The sequence below is a fragment of the Vanacampus margaritifer genome, chromosome 15 (assembly GCF_051991255.1).
Source record: "Vanacampus margaritifer isolate UIUO_Vmar chromosome 15, RoL_Vmar_1.0, whole genome shotgun sequence".
NCBI classification, from domain to species: domain Eukaryota; kingdom Metazoa; phylum Chordata; class Actinopteri; order Syngnathiformes; family Syngnathidae; genus Vanacampus; species Vanacampus margaritifer.
In genome coordinates, this window is record NC_135446.1 from 17,627,752 (window position 1) to 17,643,264 (window position 15,513).

At 43.0% G+C, this 15,513-nt stretch overlaps 1 protein-coding gene across 3 annotated transcripts in view; it reads left to right on the top strand.

The window, feature by feature from the left end:
- naa40 (N-alpha-acetyltransferase 40, NatD catalytic subunit) overlaps positions 1 to 15,513 on the top strand; it is a 177,689-nt gene that overhangs the window by 93,527 nt on the left and 68,649 nt on the right. For 2 of the 3 annotated variants that reach the window (XM_077544498.1, XM_077544499.1), the window contains exon 4: positions 8,677 to 8,731. The exons of the other annotated variant lie outside the window; for it this stretch is intronic. The gene's annotated coding sequence lies outside the window, so the exon portion shown is untranslated. The remainder of the gene's footprint in view (positions 1 to 8,676; positions 8,732 to 15,513) is intronic. 3 annotated transcript variants of the gene reach the window in all.

Here is a 15,513-nt window from a genome sequence, read left to right on the forward strand (position 1 = left end):
CTTAGCCCTCGCTTGTGGTCCAACAAACAGATACTCTTTTTTTCTCTCTCTTAGCTGCCATGTGTACCCACCTCGCTGTGGCCCCGAGAACACGTTTTTGACATTAACGTTGTGAGCACTCTGCGCCGGGAGGAGAGCAGCTTTGAACAACACGGCCACAATGTCCGCAGGACACTGACACATGGCGGACGCAGTTTTTCTAAACAACAAAATAAAAACTCTTAAGGGGTTCGGCGGAGGTCCAGACACACACCCGACTCAAATGTTTCGTTATGATATGCCCCGCTGCATTCCTTGGCCATTTTAAACCCTTCATATTAACTATGTCGGGCAACAAAAAAAAAGAACGGGGTGGACGAATTTGTGCAATACAAGTTCACATGTATAACGGAACGTATGGTGTTCCACAGGGATCAACCCTGGGGCCTCTGCTGTTTTCAATGCAACTGCTGCCATCACTTTCAAAATTCAAGGCAAAGAGAGACAAATGCCATGAAAAGGCGACTCTCCCTATTCATTTTGTTCGTTAAAAAAACAAAAAACAAAAACATTTTATTTGTTAATAATGAAGGTTTCAATGAATAAGCATAGGAAACCGGTGGGGTTCATGACCTTCAACAATGTAAACAACTACTGTCCTATAGCTATGTTTTAGACAGTGAAGCACCGAATATTCGGCTACCAAAAATATTATATTGATATTTTTGCCATTTTCGGCATTCGGACGAAATAAAATTAAAGCTGAAAGAATATGGCCGAAATAGAACAGCGAACGCATCTCACTGGCGTTTCGCCGTTTGAGTTTGTACCCGTCGGTCGCAGCAGCTTCATTGCGCACACCGGAGGAGAGGGGCGTGGCTTAGTGTACAAATTTTAAGTGGGTCGAAAAAAAGAGCGCGGCCGAGTACTGCACTACAGGTGAGCCACAGCTCCTTGTCTTTTTTTCTTTGATTAGAGCCCCTCGAACGTTTCCACTTTTTCACCGGCTCCCCGGTGGCCGTGCTAACTACTTTAGCTAATGCTAGCACTACTGCCCTTCGAACGCTTCCACTTTTTCATCAGCATCCCGGTGGCAGTGCTAACTACTTTAGCTAATGCTAGCACTACTGCCCTTTTGAATGCTTCCACTTTTTCACCGGCATCCCCGGTGGCCGTGCTAAATACTTTAGCTAATGCTAGCGCCACTGCCCTTTCGAATGCTTCCACTTTTTCACCGGCATCCCGGAGGCCATGCTAACTACTTTAGCTAATGCTTGCACTACTGCCCCTCTAACGCTTCCACTTTTTCACCGGCATCCCGGTGGCCGTGCTAACTACTTTAGCTAATGCTAACACTACTGCCCTTCGAATGCTTCCACTTTTTCACCGGCATCCCGGAGGCCATGCTAACTACTTTAGCTAATGCTAGCACTACTGCCATTTCGAACGCTTCCACTTTTTCACCGGCATCCCGGTGGCCGTGCTAACTACTTTAGCTAATGCTAGCACTACTGCCCTTCGAACGCTTCCACTTTTTCACCGGCATCCCGGTGGCAGTGCTAACTACTTTAGCTAATGCTAGCACTACTGCCCTTCGAACGCTTCCACTTTTTCACCGGCATCCCGGTGGCCGTGCTAACTACTTTAGCTAATGCTAACACTACTGCCCTTTCGAACTCTTCCACTTTTTCACCAGCATCCCGGTGGCCGTGCTAACTACTTTAGCTAATGCTAGCACTACTGCCCTTTCGAACGCTTCCACTTTTTCACCGGCATCCCGGTGGCCGTGCTAAATAACTTCAGCTAATGCTAACACTTTTTGCCCCTCGAACGCTTCCGCTTTTTGAAATGTATTTATCAATTTTTAAACGTTGGTGAATATGTGAATGTGCGGATTTTAAGTGCAATCGCACCGCCAGAAAATGCTCACCCCTCGTTTGATGTAATGTACCATTAGTCAACATGTCTGCAGTGTGGGCACATTTCAATGTATATTGTGCTTTGTTAAAATGCCAGTTATAATAATTTTAATTAATTATAATAAATGTGTGAAATATAGTGAAAATTGGCATAAATCTTTTCGCCGTCTTCAGCCAAGTATTTTTCATTTTCGGTTTCGGCCCAATTTTTTTTTTAAGTTTTAGCATAGTTTTAGCATAGCACATGCTATCATAGACCATGACAGAAACTTGGAGTCAATACAAGCCCAGGGACAAATTGGGCCTATAAATAACTTCCCAGACTTTTCTGTCATCTTTCACTCTCCATGTTTGTGCTCATCTCCGTCTGAGTACACTTTTTGATGCTACCGAGAGAATCTCTTAACAAGGTTGGCTTGGAGGTCACCGACTGAAGCGACCTGGTGATTCTGATCCATTGCGCACACATACACACGCTCGCTGTATCTCCAGTGGATGACTAAGACGTATGACTGTACTTGCCATGATGACTAATGAGGTCAAAAGGTGGTCAAATATTTACGAGAGCATGCGGCTCGGAGGGGCTTGCTCTAGCTCACAGGTGTCAAAATCAAAGCCTGTGGCCACATCATTTTATATTGAAACTGAAATTATTATTATTATTCAGTTTTTTTTAGACAATTATCAATGAAAATAGGTTTGATCCGTTTAAGCTACAAATTTCAGATTCTTTTCTGTCTATGAAACGCCTTATTCAGATCATTGTTTTGTTCAATTCGTAATTCATTGCTCTATGACTTTTTAGCGAGTTTGGGGAAATTATGTAACCAAAGTTTGCTTTTGTGACATTATAAGGCTTTTTTGGATTTTGCATGTTAGCGACGATAGGTAATATTATAGGCGATTAAAATATTTAATAAGTAAATAATCGCATGACTTCAATAGTTAACTCACGATTAATCGTACATTTTATATCAGGTCTAAATGTACAATAAAATGTACACTAATCTTTTTCATACTCTTGTTAACATGAGTGGGGAAAATGTTAAACTCATAGAAATGTGGCTGCATCTTTTCATCATTGATACAGTAATTTCAAAATTCATAAAATTGGGGTTAAAAAGATGTACTGTAAAAACAAGTGTCATATTGATTTGTGTTGAGGTCATTTTTCTGCCACTAGATGGCATAATTGCATTTGTAAGACATTGGTGACAGCTCAGTCCATTTTTCTTTTCATATTAAGAGCTATCTAATCTTAAGCATGACGCACATTTTTAAAATTGTAAAACACAACCTGACCCCAGTCTCCACAAACCTTTGTATTATTATAAAATTTATTACTGCTATTTTTTTTCTTATTAGATGTTAATATGGTGTTCACAGCCATGATGGTCCTCTGAGGGAAAACAACACTACGACGTGGCCCACAACCAAAATAAATTTGTCACTCCCGCTCTATCTGAACACAAACACCCCCGTCCCGTTTCAGCAAAAAGCGTCCCGCTCATCCATGCACGGCACCGCGTCGGCCATCGGCGCGAGCTAAAAGCCTGCGCGCAGGGACGACTCCACAAAGCGACACGGAGAGGCTTTGAAACCTCGAGAGGGCTGATGGTGTGAGTGAGAAACAGAAAGGTTTCTTTGAAAAGTGTAGGCTGAAATGGAGCTTCCCCCCCCCCCCACCCCCCTGCCAGGACCGCGCATTCGGAACCCCACCCACATTGGACATGAAGGCTACTATTGAAAGGGACAGAACACGTTTGTAGATGAAGGTTGATTTGGCGGTGGTGATTGTTGGGCCCGAGGGAATTGGACGGGTGAGATTTGGAACCGCAACGTCACCGTTGATTCAATTAAGTGGCTACCGGTCAGAGTTACGGGGCTTCAATATTGTGCACTTTGATCCAGTTAGTGCTGCCAACGACTTTAAAATACGATTCAACACGTATCTTGATAAGGATTTTAACTGCCATTGACAGCTATAGACGTCAAAAATTCATTTGAAATATTTCTATTAATTTGACACTTTTTCCACTTCTGTTAATAAAAGTATGAAAACCTAAAAACTTTTTTTTTTAATTGTGCATTTAGAACAGATATAAAATTTGTGATTAATCGTAAGTTAATTATTGAAGTCATGTGATTAAATACAGTTTAAATTTTTAATCGGCTGTCGCATTTTAAAAAAAAAAGATCATTAAAAATTAGGGGCGTCAGGCGATTATTATTTTTTTTATTGTAATTAATCGCATGACTTGACTAGTTAACTCGCGATTAATCACAAATTTTATATGTGTTCTAAATGTACAATAAAAAAAATTCTAGGTTTTCACACTCTTGTTAACAAAAGTGGGCGGGAAAAAAAGTTAAACTAATAGAAATAGTTCAAATGCATTTTTGACGTCTATAGGCGTCAATGGCAGTGAATGAGTTAATATGTAGCTATTCAATCCTTTTTTTTAATGTGTTCTAAATGTACAGTAAAAATTTTTTGAGGTTTTCACACTCTTGTTAACAAAAGTGGAAAAAAAAAAGTTAAACTAATAGAAATGGTTCAAATGAATTTTTGACGTCTATAGCCGTCAATGGCAGTGAATGAGTTAATATGTAGCAATTCAGCTCGTCAACTCAAAACTGATTGTCTGATTACAATCGTTTTTTTGTTAGACCTGTAATATCGATGTATATTGACCACGAGTTGTCAATGAAATGGCCATTTCATTAGGTACACCCTATTGATTTCCACTCTCTCCGCCGTAGCGCCACAAAGTCATATTTGCCCGTTGAGGCCAATTCAAGCGTTCTTTTATCCTAACTTGCCTGTTAGCCCGAGCTTCCTGTTTTTCCCTCTGTGACTTCCTGTTTGATCTCTCTCGCCCCTGTTGGAGGTAATAAGGACAGCGGCTGTGTTTTAGCGACTTGAGCCTCGATCCCCCCTTAAACCCCCCCCCCGCGGAACATTTGAAGGAAGCTTCTTAGTAGCTCATAGATGCGGCATGCGTGCTTGCGTGCGTGCGTGCGTGCGAGGCATCAGCAGTCTGGGAAGCGCCGCTGCCACATCCAACATTCATGGTTGGCGTCAGAGAGAAAAGGGCAGGCAAAGAGCAGCTTTTTTTCTTTCCTTGCAAATAATGCACCGCCACGTGGGTATTAATAGTCAGGGGTGCCCTCACATTTGAGGGTCTCACAAAGGCTATTTTTAATGGAATCTGAGGGACGCTGTCCATGTTTGTCCATGCTGAAAAGATGTGCGTGATAGTGGATGGCGGTGATATCGTGGCGTTCAGGCTGCTAGTGGTCGCGTTTTAGCAGGCATGCAACATTATTACAATTTTTTCCATTAGCATATGATTTTTTTATTCCATGGCTTCCATTGTGGCAAAAAGAAAAGCCAATGTCATCCCGACAGTTACCCATCGAACCCAAACACGCCAAGATGTTTTCAAAAATCTTCAGTTTGTCTCGACCCCGATCCCCCACCTCACCCAAGGCGACGCCTGTCACTGTGAGCGGCCCCGTCGCCACATCGGGATAAACCGGCGGCAACTTGCTGTTAGCATTCTTATCAGACCCCCCAAAAAAAAGGAGGTGGCGAGGTCACGGAGCGTCACTCTTCCATTATTCATCATCCGCTTGCTGTCTGCTACTCCTCCTCCTCGTGTCGTCCACTTTGTTCTGCCAGCTCGCAACAAGGGCAACCGTCAGCATTTGCCCATCTCAATTTCCCAGCCTGGGAAGAAAATAAAAACTGACTGAACGAGGGCTCGGAAAAGTTGGAGCCGAGTAGTTTATGTTTACGGCCGCGAATGGCGAGCCGGCAAAGAAAATAATCTGTCATATTGTGTCAGGAATCCCGAATCGCAGGAGTATCAAAGCATTCTGGAGGCAAATGTGCTTTCCAATGTCAAAGAAACGTTAGTCGACCAAGAAGGGCTAAGAGGAGATGCACTTTTCGCTAGTTTGCAGAACAAAATTCCGATAACCGATTAGTCGGTCGATTAATTAAAAAAAAAACAAAAAAAAACTTTTTTTTCTTCTTTTTTTTTGTCTCTTTATGTTTACAACAGTAAAGATATGAATAACTGCCATTTGACTGTAATGTGTTAATGCGGAAAAAACACACACACAATCGGCTTCATTTTAGCCCATTTTAGAAGAGCCGACTTTGGCCAAGCCCTAATCGAAACCCTACCGAGCATCTGAAACATGACAAGGAGACTTCCTTTCGGTTCCCTTTGCAAAGCATAAAAACAATTCAAAAACATTGATTTGAAGTCCCAAACATGCCTTGAACTTGAAATGATGACAATCAGTAGATTAGCTCCTCCCCCCTCCCCCCTCCCACCCCACCCCACCCCACCCCCCAACCAACATGTTAAATAAGTATTTCCTGTCGAGGAGAATTCGGAGCAGCTCCTCGTGCTTCTAATGCACAAAAGAACCGACCCCCCCCCCCCTCCCCATTTGCTCAAACAAGGGGCCCTCCATTTGCACCTTGTTCTGGTTAAAAGCTCAAAGCAAGCTCCCTGTAAGACGTTTGGAACGCGACGCTCCTGAGAGGCCACACAGACGGCAAACATCTCAGGGTTTCGCTACATAATGATCATTTATTTACCGCTTGCTTTCAAAAATGCATACATGAAAAAACATCGGTCAACATACTCCATTGTGCTGTTTTAAAAAATGTGGGGGGAAAAAAAATCACATATATTTACACTGTGCACAATATTTGTCATATTATTTGTCTCTTTTGTCTGCACGGAAGCAATAAATCAGCTTGCAGCCCATATTAATGTTATTGATCAATGTCAGCTGTTGTTCTTCTCTCAAGCCCCGCGCACTAATATCGGGGGCTCCTTTATTGCAGCCCGTCTTTACAGAGTGACAAGAGAGGGGAAAGTGTGCCGGGTTTCAATAAAGCCTGCGCCGCTCCAGGCTTTGATACGTCCGGACCCGAGGAGGACATATCGGTTCCACAAAGACAAATAGTTCAGCCAGCTATCGACTTGACCATTTTATTACTTTTGTCTGCGACGGACTTTTTTTTTTTTTTTTTACTTCGTCACTGTGCTTGTCGGTCCGGATTTTGCCAGGTGGAAAGTAGGCGGGAAGTTGTTGCAGTCTTGTCAAGTGCAACATGTGCATGTTTATGGCTTTACTGTCATATGTGGGGAAATTGTGCATGACGTGGGAATTCCGTGACCATAACAGATGTCTGTGTGCTAGTGGTATGCTGCATATCTCACAAAAGTGCGTACACCCCCTCACATTTCTGCAGATATTTAACTCATTTGCTCCCAAAAACGTATAAATACGTTCTATTTTAAAAAAGGCCAGTTTCCCAAAGACGTATTCATGTTTGTTTGTTTTTTGATGCAGCCTCTAAACTGCAGAGAACGGTTGAATCAATGGTAGTTGTTAGAAAAAATAGCCAGCAGGTGGCAGCAGAGTATAAGAGATCAACCAGGCCATGTTGCATACAAGCTGTTTTCCCAGAAGATTTGTGAACAACGATGAAACTCAGCTAACCCAGCAAACCAGAAACAGATAGTAATATACTTTTTTACAGATGAAAGAAGAGACTAATCTTTCTTTTGGTAGGCTCCATGTTTTTATAGCAATAGCACACAATATTCTGTGGGCCTTGCGAAAGCAATCAAACTCTAGTAAAACCGCCGGGAGTGAAGGGGATTGCTTCAGTGAAAATGGCTGCAGGTGAATGGGTTAATATCTTTGAAGAAATGACACTTGGAACAATGAAGTGTAGTCAGTGTACAGCGTATTTAACAGTGTTGTTCATTCAAAATAACTCAAAATACAGTCATTAATAGCAACAAAGAGCAAAAAAAATAAAAAAAATTTAATGGGCTGGATGGTCGCCGCATTAGATTTGTCCAATTGGAGTTGCAATCCTCACATTATACACTACAGGATCTTTGACTTTGAATGTGTGTGGCTTCAAAGGCGGAGCCTGGCCTGTTGAGGGACATGGCAATCAGCCAATGAGAGTGAAGAGTTGTATTCATTCCGGATAATTCCGAGGGCTTTCGTTTGAAGGCCGGACAGAGACGTGGCCGTGTAATTCTGCATCAATCTCATTTTCTCCGGGGAGGGCAGAAGGAGCGCCCGCAGGTAGACCACTTCCTCCGCAAATGCAAACACTGCCACCACTGTGGCCTCATGCGCTAACAGATAATAGCAGAGCTCCAGTGCCACATGTTATGGAGCCCTAAATGAAAGAGATGTGCCCCATTGAGCCCTGTAATGAATGTTCTGACATTGAACATCTCAGGGGGGGGGGGGGGGGGGTAAGGGGCGTGGGGTAATTTCTAAGAGCACATTTTGATAGCGAGGACGAGGCTGAAGGTCACTGTGGATGAAATGTGGCATTAGAAATGCCTTTGTGTCCTCTCGTCTTGTGCATCATTTAGCTTCATCCCCAAAACAGCATTGAAGAGCTTCACAATGCAAAAGCAGAGATTGCTTGTCGCGCGCACACACACACGCGCGCAGGCAGCATTAGGAGAGCTGATAAGAGCTTTTGTAGATTTTGGATAACGACATCCCTGAATACCAAGTGCCTAAAAGAGACCCATGGGAATTAATAAAAACGTCTCGCATTATATGGCCGCTGTGCTTTCACAAAAGACGACTCTTTTGTGAATGCCTCCATTTAATTACGTGTTGCAAAATATCTATTCTTTTTGGTCATTTTTGCGTCCTCTTTATCAGTTTGTTCAATTTTCCTTTTTCGTCTCGTTTCTTTCACGCGCAGGTGGCAGAGCAGCTGCGACGTTGCATAACCTCGACGACGCCTACAAGCGAAGCAGGTGAGCTCAAAACGGCTCGTCTTCCCGAGTGGAGTCATTAGGAGGCATTCAACAAATACGTTGATCAAGAAAGTCGAATATATCAATTAGAGTTGTTAGTTGAAAATGATGCTCTGGCCTTAGCTTAAACAATATGGAAAGTATATATGTAGTTTTACTCCTCAATTTCTCTCTCTCTCTCTCTCGCTCGCTCTCTTTCTCTCGCTGTCAACAAAAGAAGACTCTCGCTCACACAGATCTCTAAATAAAAGAGGTGAGGTGTGCTTGCTTTTTCTTGTGACAAGAAAAAGCATTATGTCGACCCTTTAGTGACCTTGAACGAACTCTGACGAGAACTCAACATTCGCCTCAGTCGGATACGGACTTTAGACTCATGGATAAAACACAAAAGAATACAACATTGTGTATTTAAACACCAAAATGTTCAACCAAAAATATATGACTTTGTAAAGTTCTGTCCGTACCACTGCTGGATGTTTTTTCATGAATGTCTGCTATAATAACATTGACTACCAGTGTCATGTTTTGGTTCTGTGGGCTTGGGATTTTGTCTGTTTTTGGGTGTGATTGTTTTTTTGTTTGTGGTTAGTGTTTTTATGTGTTCCGAATCTCTCCCCTTGTCTCGTTATGTCTAACCACGTCCACCAGTGTGTGTTTTCCCCTTGTAGGGTTTGTTCGGTCAGTGTGGGTGCATTGTTGGTGTTACGTTAGTCATGTTGTCTGTAGTAAGTTTCACCACGTCCTGTTAGCTTAGCCATGTCTTCAAGCCACAGTCAAGTTGTGCGTCTCGTCTAGTGAGTTTCGATACATCTTGTTAGCTTAGCCGCAGCCAAGCCACGGCCATGTTGTGCGTCTCGTCTAATGAGTTTTGATACAGCTTGTTAGCTTAGCCATGTCTTCAAGCCACAGCCAAGCCACACCCATGTTGTGCGTCTCGTCAAGTGAGTTTTGATACATCTTGTTAGCTTAGCCTTGTCTTCAAGCCACAGCTATGCCACAGCCATGTTGTGCGTCTCGTCTAGTAAGTTTTGATACATCTTGTTAGCTTAGCCATGTCTTCAAGCCACAGCCATGTTGTGCGTCTCGTCTAGTGAGTTTTGATACATCTTGTTAGCTTAGCCACAGCCAAGCCACGGCCATGTTGTGCGTCTCATCTAGTAAGTTTTGCCACGTCCTGTTAGCTTAGCCATGTCTTCAAGCCACAGCCATGTTGTGCGTCTCGTCTAGTGAGTTTTGATACATCTTGTTAGCTTAGCCACAGCCAAGCCACGGCCATGTTGTGCGTCTCATCTAGTAAGTTTTGCCACGTCCTGTTAGCTTAGCCATGTCTTCAAGCCACAGCCATGTTGTGCATCTCGTCTAGTGAGTTTTGATACATCTTGTTAGCTTAGCCACAGCCAAGCCTCGGCCATGTTGTGCGTCTCATCTAGTAAGTTTTGCCATGTCCTGTTAGCTTAGCCATGTCTTCAAGCCACAGCCATGTTGTGCGTCTCGTCTAGTGAGTTTTGATACATCTTGTTAGCTTAGCCATGTCTTCAAGCCGCAACCCTGTTGTGCGTCTCATCTAGTAAGTTTGGCCACGTCTTGTTAGCTTAGCCATGTCTTCAAGCTACAGCCACAGTCAGCCAAGTCAGCCACAGCCCCAGCCAGTCAAGTCAAGACAGGTCACTCCCCGTTAAAGAAAGTTCGGTCCTGTCACGCCACGCTCGGTCAGGACCAGTCTAGTCAAAGTCTTGGTTGTCCTGCCCACTTGTCTTGCCAGTAAATGACCCTGCGTGTACGCATGACCTTTGTCTTATCACTGAGTCTCTTCGCATTTGGGTCCACATCCCTCATTCCGCCTCAAAACTGTAACAACCAGAAGACTGTACTGTATATATCAGTTAAGATGTTTTAATACCTCAAAGATCGACACGCAGATGCGGAAGTGTGCCCAAAATGATTTCCAAGAATTGAACCCTGCGGAATACCCTAAGTTCCGACTTTCTATTTTTCCCCGACATAGTTAGCACGATGGGATTAAAATATTGACGAAATCCCACGACGTACCATCACAACAGTCATAACTCAATTACTGGGCGCGGCAAATTGACTGCAGCACAGATAAGAGATGTAGCGTCATCACCTGCAGCCAATGATGGCCAAGCGGGTCGTATCAATCGAACCCATAAGAACCATTGGTATAATCCATTTCAAGGAACCACCATTAAAAACGAGGTACGAGGCCCGTTAGTGGCTGCTGGAAGCTTTAATTATTATTATTGTTGTTATTGTTCCTTTGATATGATCTCTCATTACAGCTCACTGCACTGTTTGCGGTGATGGTTGAATTCTCATGCTAATTATCCCAATCATTCCACACAACCGCAAGCTGCACCCACACATAGCGCTCGCTCGCTACCTGCTTCCAGCTACGTGTTCATTTTCCCCCTCCTGGATAATCAGGCAGAGATTGGATAATCCTGACACAAATCCTTTTCATTCCCTCAGCCCGCCGCAAATTCTCATGTTTGCGATATCGTTTTATGCCGACAATCAAAGGTGCATTTTTTTTTTTTTCGAGGATTTTATAATGTGGCCTGTGGGGTAAACATGCTCGGCTTTCGAGAAACTTTCCACGTTAGGCTACGATGAAGTGCAGACAAACGTGAGGTTGCCTAGTGCTATAAATATGGATGCAAATGGAGAAGTGGGGTCATATTGTAGCTCTTGGGTGCGCTCGTTTTGCTCCACTGTGGAGTGTTTGTATTCACGCAATGTGTTATTGTGGCCTGCATCTTCTTTATTCATCACAAGCGCCGTGAAAAAAATACAAATTCCCCCAAAGTAGTGAATGATTTCTTATGATCTGGCAAAGTGCTCCTCTGTTATATTTTGTTTCCCGCTGTGCACCTTCCTTTCAAACAAAATGCCTGTCTGCTTATTTTTGGACCACAAGATCCTTTTATTTATTTTTTTGTTCCTTTTCCCACCGAGGCTCGCAGCCCGAACGCCGTTTGATCTGCGACCAGGGAGACGCAGATTTCACTTGACGTGCATTCTCGTCATCGTAGCATTTCGCTTTTTCTCTTTTTGATTATTTTTTTTCAATTTTTTGGAAATAGCGACGCTCTCTCGGCACACGCCGCTTCTTTAGGTACTCTCGAGATGATGTACTTGCCAGTTGAAGTTTACGAACAAAGGGAAATGCATCACGTGTTTTAAAAACACTTTCAGTCGGCTAGCTTAATGCTAATGCTAATTAGACTCTACCATATTGGACGGGCCTTTACTTATCGTACTATTTTAAAACATTTTCATACATAAATCACACTAGGTAATGAGGTGTATTATCTTTGCGAAGCATTGTATGTTAAATAGTTTATTCTTATTGTACTGTATGTTTATTTGTTAGATTTCTTGTTTTCATGCTAGGTATCAGGTAGCGTTGATCATCTCACTTGCTTTTGTCCGCAAAGGAGATCCTCCAACAGACGAAAAGAAACGTTTGAAGATCGCTAGTCACTCTAGTCAATCTTTTGTTATTACAGTACTTTGGCTAATGCTAATTGCTATCTCTGTTGACAGTTCAACAGCTGTAAACAACCCAATGCACTCACCATTATCCAAAGTTTTTTGCTCAGTCGCGGCAGATACTGAAAACGGGCTGTGTCGTTTACCTCCAGCCAGTCCCGCGTTGTAACATTGGAAATATTCCGCCAAAAAAAGCTCAGGTTGCGCAATAGGCTAGAAAAACTACAATTCCCATGATTAGGGAAGCAGGAGCTCTATTTCCAGTATAACAAAAACAGCTGCTAGCAATTGGATGCGGATGAGAATGAGAACGTGATAGGAAGTTGAATTAAAGACGACAAATAGAACACCCGACAGCCATTGGATTTTTCCCAAAAAATTGAAGGATTTTAAGTGCGCCATATGTTGTGTTGCTTAAAAACTGAGGACTGCTCATCACACAAACGTGAGGGTTGAGGGGCATTTTTTGTGCACGTTGACGTTGCCCCCCGAGCCTCCATGTTCATCCCTCGAGGGAGGCCATCCAAAAGGTCACACCGAAAGGTTTTTGATTTGGGATTCTCTCTTCCTGCCTCTTGACTTTTTCTTCACTTAATGAGGCGCCGCTGCTCGCTGCCTCTCACCTTTACCTTTTTGACTTCTTTCATGTGTTTGTCTTTTTATTTATCTTCTACGCACTCCACAGCCGCTCAGGAAGGTGAAGATTGTGTGTGTGTGTGTGTGTGTGTGTGTGTGTGTGTGTGTGTGTGTGTGTGTGTGTGTGTGTGTGCGTGTGTGTGTGTGTGCGTGTGTGTGTGTGTGTGTGTGTGTGTGTGTGTGTGTGTGTGTGTGTGTGTGTGTGTGTGGTCTTGTTTTTGTTACATAGTGGGGTTCAACGTTTCGGGATTTTACAGAGTTGTGGGGCCCACCCGTCCATGTGGGGCCATTTTGCTGGGCCCCACAAGTTTAGACCTCTTTTTGAGGGTCAAGACTTGGTTTTAGAGTTTAGGTTTGAATTGGGTAATGGTTGAGGTTAGGGTAAGGAATGGGCGTGGGCAATCATTCTTGGTGGTTGGGGTTAGGGGGAGGGGCTAGGAAATGCATTATGTCAGTGAGATGACCCCACGAAGATAGTAAAACAAACCTGTGTGTGTGTGTGTGTGTGTGTGTGTGCGTGTGTGCGTGTGTGTGTGGTCTTGTTTTTGTTACATAGTGGGGTTCAACGTTTCGGGATTTTACAGAGTTGTGGGGCCCACCCGTCCATGTGGGGCCATTTTGTTGGGCCCCACAAGTTTAGACCTCTTTTTGAGGGTCAAGACTTGGTTTTAGAGTTTAGGTTTGAATTGGGTAATGGTTGAGGTTAGGGTAAGGAATGGGCGTGGGCAATCATTCTTGGTGGTTGGGGTTAGGGGGAGGGGCTAGGAAATGCATTATGTCAGTGAGATGACCCCACGAAGATAATAAAACAAACCTCTGTGTGTGTGTGTGTGTGTGTGTGTGTGTGTGGTCTTGTTTTTGTTATATAGTGGGGCCAACATTTGGGAATTTCACAGAGTTGTGGGGCCCACCCGTCCACGTGGGGCCATTTTGCTGGGCCCCACAAGTTTAGACCTCTTTTTGAGGGTCAAGACTTGGTTTTAGAGTTTAGGTTTGAATTGGGTAATGGTTGAGGTTAGGGTAAGGAATGGGGGTGGGCAATCATTCTTGGTGGTTGAGGTTAGGGGGAGGGGCTAGGAAATGCATTATGTCAGTGAGATGACCCCCACGAAGATAGTAAAACAAACCTCTGTATGTGTGTGTGTGTGTGTGTGGTCTTGTTTTTGTCATATAGTGGGGCCAACATTTGGGATTTCACAGAGCTGTGGGGCCCACCCGTCCATGTGGGGCCATTTTGTTGGGCCCCACAAGTTTAGACCTCTTTTGAGGGTCAATACTTGGTTTTAGAGTTTAGGTTTGAATTGGGTTATGGTTGAGGTTAGGGTAAGGAATCGGGGTGGGCAATCATTTTTGATGATTGCGGTTAGGTGGAGGGGCTTCCCTTACCAAAAAGAAGTATATTTAAGTGTACTTGTAAGTATACTAAAACTGGACATAAGTATACCACAAAGTATACTTAATAGTGTACTTAAATATACTTGAAAGTATGCTTAACTATTCTTATTAATATACTTAAGTATACTTTTGAGTGTACTAAAATGTTCCAATTTAGTCCCAAAGAGTTTACTTAAATTTTACTTTTAGTACTAGAATAAATACACTCGAAAAATAAACTTAGATATACTTAAGTATACTCTATACTATGAACTGAAAGTATACAACTTTTTGGTAAGGGTTGAGACGTCAACATGGGCCCAAATGCTCATTTCCTGCCCCAAGTCCCATTCTGCTTTATCATTGGCATTTAATCAAATGGGCCAGTCAAGTTAAGGGAGAGGTTTGAATTCAAGCAGTGGTTTTTCCAACTTCTTACCACCGGGAAAAATATTTACTTGTCCAAGTGAATTTTTTTCAAACATGAGCTTGGTGGTCAAATTATTTGATTGAATACATGTTAATTGAATACATGTTTTTAAATGCCATTTTTTTTATGACACAATGCTTCTTGTGAGCTCGCAGATGACAAAAAACCTTGTCATATGAAAAAAACTCTTAAGCGTTTTTTTGTTTTTGTTTTTTAAATAAAGTTTGTCAAACTTACTAGAGATGAAAGGGGAAAAGGGAACAACCGATGTAGTAGCTGTGTTGCTGTCTGTGACACAAGACTTAAAATAAAAATGTTTTTTCTCCGACATAAAAGACGACAATGTCGCGACTGGCGTCGCTCCTTTCATATCCCATCACGCCGCTGTGACTCGACAACAAAACGCCGCTTGTAATTACGTGAGTGCGGCAAGTTGACAAGTGTTGCTGCCGCTGTGCGCTTTACCTGCCTGAAAACTGTTTGGGGGTGACAAAAAAAAAGAGAAGCATACTTGAATGCGTGATTTTATTCATTTTTGTGACTTCTAAATGCTCACACGTGTTGAGGGTGATAGGCTGTTCGCTTGACAATTTAGAAGATATTTAAAAAATAAAACAAAAATAAAAAAGTTCTACAATTGGAAGAAAACATGGCCGTGTGTGTGTGCGTTCCATTATGCTACCATGGCTTCAACCAGCTCTTTCCATTTTCTTCTTTTCTTAATGTCTGCTTTGATTGCATCTTCCAGTCGCTGAAAGGCTTTCAGACTTTTTTCGATCCAGTTCCAACCCCCAAAAAAGTCAGCAAAATATAACAGCCGTGAACGCTC